This window comes from Cygnus atratus, chromosome 13 (assembly GCF_013377495.2).
Source record: "Cygnus atratus isolate AKBS03 ecotype Queensland, Australia chromosome 13, CAtr_DNAZoo_HiC_assembly, whole genome shotgun sequence".
Classification (NCBI taxonomy): domain Eukaryota; kingdom Metazoa; phylum Chordata; class Aves; order Anseriformes; family Anatidae; genus Cygnus; species Cygnus atratus.
The window spans coordinates 12,324,109-12,331,350 of NC_066374.1; the positions used below are offsets into that span (position 1 = coordinate 12,324,109).

At 39.7% G+C, this 7,242-nt stretch overlaps 1 long non-coding RNA gene across 1 annotated transcript; it reads right to left on the reverse strand.

The window, feature by feature from the left end:
* Positions 1–3,563: 3,563 nt before the first annotated feature.
* Positions 3,564–4,714, reverse strand: LOC126913467 (uncharacterized). The gene is made up of 2 exons (XR_007708818.1): positions 4,532–4,714; positions 3,564–3,969 (listed from the first exon to the last, which is right to left on the reverse strand). It is a non-coding gene; the product is annotated as an uncharacterized LOC126913467 (long non-coding RNA).
* Between the last annotated feature and the right edge of the window lie 2,528 nt (positions 4,715–7,242).

Sequence of the window (7,242 nt, forward strand, 5' to 3'; positions counted from 1 at the left end):
TTCCTCACTGTCTCTGGGCCAGACCAGTCCCAGTCAGGGCCCCTCTGAGCATGCATAATGCTTTAAATTGCCTGTGCATGAGGTTCCTGGCAAACCTGATGTTTTTAGTTTATTTTATTTCCTTAACCCACTGCTAAGAATGGTTTTATCAAGTACCTTTTGCTAGCCTAATAAAATATCATTATCATTTATGAAAGAAAGCCAGATGCTCAGCAGATGAAGCTGTCCAGGAGAGTGGTGGTGACAGTACTGCAGATGGACTTAGATGCAATCAATTTATGATAACAATGCTGAGCAAAGGAGCAGATGTGACAATCTCCCTGCTTGGGTTTGGATACCATATCTGATGGCACCTTTTTTAATCCTTGTCTCCACCACATTTAGCAGTGAATTTATCCTGCAGCAAGGCTGAGTGTTGTCTAGTGTAAACAGTAGCCACTCCTTCCTCACCATACACTGAGAGCAAAGTACAGGCATTGCTTTTGTGCAGGTGGAAACAGGCTCCCACAGTGCTTCACTCAGTGAAAAGGTTCATCTTTTTTTTTTGTGTTAGCAGCCCTGGGTCAGTTTACCCCTGCCTCTGTGGTGGTCTGGATGTCAATTTGTGTGATTACAAGGACCGGCTTGCTACAGAAAAGCAGATAGACTTATTTTCTTTAAGTTTTCCTAAGAGGCCTTTCATACAAAATATAACATACTTAGCCCACCACTTCCCTAACAAATACCTCTTCTAGCTTTATTATTATTATTATTTTTAATCATGCAGCTATAAATACATCACCTGGTGTTGTACACATAGAGCCTGCTTAAAGATCTTTCCACCACCAGTATTTCATCTTGCAGAAAGTGGAATATTGACAAAATATGTGACCCTTGAGGCAGGGTGTGGTGAATGGCTGGTCTGAACCCATAACTTAAAGGAGGAAAAGTCCAATAGAAGTTCAGGCATTTCAGAACAATCATGTTACCTTGGCTCAGTTTTCAAGAATACCTGGCTATCTGTGCTTTGTGTTATGCCTGAATTGGGTAGTATGATAGACAACACGAAGGTTATTTGATATATTGTTTTGTATTTGTAAAATAATAATAAATAATAAAAAAAGGACACAATAAATACTGTTCTTGTGAGTTATGGCATTTAGATTCATTGTGAGTTAACTTTGAAAAAGCATCTCAACAGACCACATCACAACTTTGGATTTTTACCTAGTGAGGGTTTCTAATCCCAAGAGCTGCCCCATTCACCCTCTGTGAAAGGTCCACACTTAGCATTGCTCCTCAGCAGCTGGGGAGTATTTTGTTCCATCAAACACCTGGAAGTAGATTTGCTCACTAAGAAACTTAAACACATCACCTTCAAATTGCACTGTGCTCAAAGAAGCTTGGGGATGCATGACACTTGCTGGGGACTGAAACATTACCAGGATTTCCTGGCTATATCTCCCTGCAGATTTTTGCTGCAGCTCTCTTATTCAGTGATGTGGCCCCTTTGCACAATTACCATCTTTCCACACTTACTAGCCTGAAAGAGCCCTACCAAGCTCAGATGAACAACCAACTAACATGTATTCACTGAATTAATCCACCAGGCACCATCGCCTTGGTAACAACTGAAGTTGTCCCCTGAAAACAGGGAGTCACCAAAATCATTAAGGGGATTTCATGTACTTCGTTGTCATTTCTGAAGATGAAGCTGAGCTCCCTATTTAGATGGGTAACATTATGGGGTCACACATAACATAGTCCTACAGTCACTGTCCCTTGATAACGTGACGAAGTCACATTCATGAAGTCAAAGATTATTTTGCTTTTTGTGATATCTTAGACTACTCCTAGCACAGAAAGAAAAAAAAAAGAAAGAAAAAAAAAAAGCCTGTTTTGCACATCACTAGCTATTAGGCTATGTCTGGTTACATCACATCAGCTGACATAACATAAACCAATGCAAGCAGATCAGATGTGACACAAATGTCATGTTGCATCAGATTTTAAAGAAATTGTCAGCTTTTACACCATGGATGAAAAATGCCAAGAGAAGTTCAACAATTGTACCTGTTCAAGATAAAGCAATGCTATTTACCAACTGTAATCCCTATTTTCATGTTCCAATGGCACACTTCCAGTTTATGAAATTATCACTTTTACTCTCAATTATGCTCTTATTCCTCACCAAAAGACACAGAAGTGGTGACCATTAACCTTGACAAAGCACCCATCAGCAGGGAATTCATCAACTGAAAAATGGATAAAACATGGTGCCTGTCTCAAAAAACAAACAAACAAAATAAACAACACTGAAATCAATAGCAACCTTTCTATTGATTTGAACAGGAAATGGATCAAGGTTTCCATGCCTCAGTAAATATTTCTACTGTACAACTAATTTCCAATTAGGAGGAAAGGTATGTTTTTAGTAGGCCAGTAAGGAAAAAAATAAATAATAATAAAAAAGTTATGTAACAGAACAGACAGATTACAAAGGAGAGGTAGCACTTACATAACGTATCAAGTGCTAATGCCATGGTTGTTTTTTTCAATGTTTTCTTCATTTTCCACTCACACAGAAGAGAGAGTGATTAAGAGAGCAACCCCAATGTTTGCACCGGTAGCAGGGACATGGCGCGTGTACATGCCCCTCCTAGGGGTCAGTGAAAACATTGCGCCTGAATCAGAGGCCACCGGCTACCTCCTCACCCTGATTCTGGAGCAGAAAACAGCTTTGGGACATTTGCAGCTCCCCTATCTGTGGTTTTTAAAGTAGTCATTTCAACGCCATAGCATGTGTGAGCTGCAGAGGAGTCTGACACTCCTTTGCAGGAATTCCCCTTGCCCACAGTCACAGCTTATATCAATTACTTTCACCAACCTGAGGGTCTTTATTTTGTGGTGGGTTGGTAGGATTCTGCCTTTATGATAGATTATTGCATGAGGCTGGAAACTCTTGGATGACACTGATAACACAATTGGTTAATAACTTCTGTTACAAACCAAAGCAATGCCAAAACTGCAAAATTAAACAGAAAATGGCCAGAAGCATCACCTGTGTTACTTGGAGAGCACCTTGCACACGAGCCTACAGCCTGCACACAGCAGCAGGCAGCTGCAGCAGCAATAGGGGGATGGGGGTGGGGGAGGCATGAGCTGACTGAGTGAGTCTGCTCTCCAAAATAAATCTCCTGTATGGTTTTCCCCTTCTCACATAACGTATACAACAGGAAAAATTTCCCTTCCCTTGTTTGCATGTCTCAGTATGAAAGGAAAGAGACAGGCATTCCTGCAGGAGCAGGGATGCTGAGGAGTGAGACGAAAGTGCTTGTCAAAGGTGACAGGAACTAAAAGGACACTCCAGGTTATGTGATTCTCTGTAAACCTTCAGTAACCTCCTCCTTGACACTGTGTCTGTCACATAATACTGCTTCAGGAGAGAAGTAGTGTTTAACACCTGCGGCATACTAGATTTTGCTCCTCTGACATGCCACTTATTTTCTTATTTTGCTATGAATCTTCCCTTTTGATTTGGCAAGTGCAAAGGCTCATTTCTGGCTTTTTTTTTTTTTTGGTGGTGGTTTGGTTTATTTATTTATTTATTTATTTATTTTCCTAAGGGCTCCAATAACTCCACTCCTCAGCCCAGTTTTGGGCAAAGAGAGCACATGCAGGGAAGGGGTGGAGAAACAGTTGCAGTTTCAATAATGGTTGAAGCAACGTTCAAGTAAGATTTTCAGTATATTAAAAGAAGAACCAGTGCTGTTCCCCAGGCTCCCACTGTAGCTGATGTGAAGGGAACGTTCTGCAGAATACAGACCGCATTGCTGAGTGCAGTTCTGCCCTGTGAAAGTTTGTCTTCTATATGGAAATTTCCTTAAATGACAGTCTAACAAGTCAGACATTTTCTCTGATGTGGAGACATTTCCTGCTTATCTTCTTTATCATTCAGATTGTTATTCATCATGTGTTCTGGAGCAGCACCTGTGGATGGACCCAAGCAAAGGTATTAATTCAATGATGAATCAGGCAGTTTACTCGTAGACTAAGACGCAAATTGTAAAGCGATTCATCTTAGAACCTGTTTATAAGTGAAAAACAGACACCTTGAGGCTGGTAACCTTTTAGAAACATCACAGTGACAGATTCTGCCTGACAGGTTTGATATGAATTCTGCCTGCTGTATAAATATTGATGGGTTTAAAGCTTAGCATTGCAGACTTAATCTTAGCAGGTGTATTTGCAGATCTAGAGCCATGCTGAGTGCAAGCCCTCCGCTCTGGCATGGAAAAAATGCAGTGCAGTGCTCAAGGTGTTATTTAGAGTCATTAGTTCTTGAAAGGAAAAAGTTAATTGACAAGTGTTCACAAATGTTGTGTACTTGAACATCTCAGAGGAATAGCCCAATTACTATACTCTCAAACAAGCAGATCCAGGCACTGGGAAGGCGCACAAGCAGAACAGGATTTTTGTGGTCATGTTGCCCTCGTTGTGAAGGGGAAAATAAGCCATCCCGGAACCCCTGCTGTGCCTTCATATTACCTACAGATGCCCTGGAGATCTCTTTGAGCAAGGCAAGAAGAAAGCAAAGAACTTCAGGATTTGAACTTGAGTGTTTATTTTTAGGTCTTCTGAACAGTTGTCTCATGGAGGTCTGCATCCATGGAGGCTCAGAGCCCAACTCCATCAGCCAGAAGCGTAATTTATAGCTCATTTTCTTCAGCATCAAAGCTAACTGCATGAAAGAAATACAATATTGAGAAAGATCCAATTTTGCTAACACTATGAAGAGTTAAGGAAGCAAGACAGGAAAAGAATATTAAAAAAATCTGTACAGCAGTTTTCTTTGTTTTCTGGCTTCTGGACTGTTCCCCTTTGTTTACTTCACCCATGTAGTTCACCTTTAGATAACTTAGCTAATGAACTTTTATTCATACTTTTAAAATAAAGCATATTTTAAACTAATTGTTTAAGTTAATGAGCTGCCTTGCAAATTTTCTGTTTTTACCAGAGCTACTTTGGGTCATTCCTGCCAAACCAAATTCTGTGACCCAGTTTCTAAGAATAAATTCCCTCCTGAAAGCTGAACATGTCTGCACTAATCTATATAGTCCAGCCTGCTGCAACTGGGTTTTTATAATGGAAATGCACTGAGACTTTAGCAATGGTGATGTGAATTAAGCTACTATATTTTTTTCCAAGGCTATTCTAAAATTCTGAGGTCAGTACTTATATGGGTTAGTGACAAGGGAATTAACTTTACAAAGATCAGGAGATATTAAAATAAGAAAAAAAATAGCTCACTGGGAAAAAAATAGGAGCATTCAATAATGTATGAGGCATAGATTGTCATTACTTAAAGTAAAAGAGCTGTAACGCTTTTTTTTACTTTACAGTAGCATATGAGTGCAAGAAAAAAAAAAGAATTAATGAACATTCTTTGAAAAAAATATGATCAGGACACTGTGATCAAACTTTTAAAAGATTTATTGTAGATAATGAGATAAGTAGGTATCATATATTAGCTGCCAGACACCTGCAACTATGCAGATCAGTTCCCTTCCTTCTACTTTCTGTTTAGGCTGCAAATCCACGTGTCACAGAGTGTATCTCAGTGCGACCTCTTGCCCACACCATAAATCAATGGTAGTTTTGCTGCTGAGCTGCTGTACTTAAATCAAGCCCTATGCGTATAAATAAACACCAAATCACTTAGCAGCCCCATGCTGTAATCCTGACGGGACTCTGAGGCTGTCATAAGAAGAGTTGTAGCTTGGTCACAATTGCGCACCAGCGCCTCCCATTTGCACTTCTGCCCAGCACAGTCTAGAGCAGGATGAGTTTGCTTCGACTGATGTAGATTAGGCCTCTTTAATCTCTCCTGGTAATATTTTTACATGCTGTTTTTCAGTGGAGGTCTTGACACAGGTGGAATACATGATCAGTCTTTCTACAAGGGCTTGAACTTGCAAACTCCTCATTCAGTGAGGGCCCAGGGTACCCACTACACTAAACCAGGGCCTGGCTCCACTAAAACACGGATAAAAGGAGCACCTCCAGGAGCAGCTGGTTGTTACCATGTCCCTAAATCTCTGAGCAGGGGGGATACTACAGCAGTGCAGTCCTGGGCTGCCAGAGGAGCAGAAATCTCCAGTTGCCCAGCTCAGAACTTGCTTTAGATGCAGTAACAAATATAATGCCCAGGTCTGGAAGGATGCTGGAGTGAGGAATATTTACAGGCTGAACTGGACCCCTGGGAGAAGACTGGCAGCAGCATCTTAAAGGAGCCCAGCACAGGCTCCCAAAAATTCCAGAAAAAAATGTGATTTAAATTATTATTATTAATTAAAATAATTAATTAATTAAATTATTATTGTGCTCTGCCTCGACTCTCAGAAGTGTTTTGTTTTGTGTTTTCTAGGTGAAAGTGTTGAAATTTGTTTAGTAAAACATTATATAGATCATAAGACTTGAAAGTTTGTAACTGCATCATTGCTATTTGCTTCAGAGAGAGGACGTATCTCTGAATTAGTGCAAAGAAATGACTTTTCTTCCATTTGATTCAGAAAATGGTATTTCTACATTTCAAAGAGAATATTTAACTTTATTCAGATGGGCTAAAAATGATGCTGGAAATTCTTAGTTGATATATCATTTAAAACAAAAATAGCTACAAAAACCTTCCTTAATAAAAACAAAAAAAATAAGAAAATTTTGACAGAAAAACAGACAGAACTGTGATTATATAGAGCAGTGAAGATAGATGTGCAATTTGAAAGAAAGAGAAAAACCAACTTATATGTAGTTTTTCTTTTAAGTGAGAAAGTTTTTTGTCTCTAGCTGTAGAGCAGAGAGCTATTTCTGGTCCATCAAAGAGAGAAACTCAGCACAGACCTGGTCAGCCATGCAATCAATTTCCATTATTATTACTTTTTTTATTATTATTATTATTATTATGAGATTATCAGTAAAAATTATGCACATACTAACTTCTCAGTTTTCTATGTGTAACTGCAGGACAAGATGTCAGTTGTGAAAACAGTGGTGAATACACGATGGCCACCTGCTCCAGTGAGCAGAAGACAGAGCTGAGAGATGAGAGAAAAGATGTGATAGAGGATCCTGCACAGCTGTACAAGCCAGTAGACAATCCTAAGGTCTTGCTCAACTTGGATCAAGATAGCTGTCATTATGGCTTTACATAGCAAGATGTGGTTAGGAAGCTGGTAAATTTTGCTTCCATGTGTTGTCTGTGAT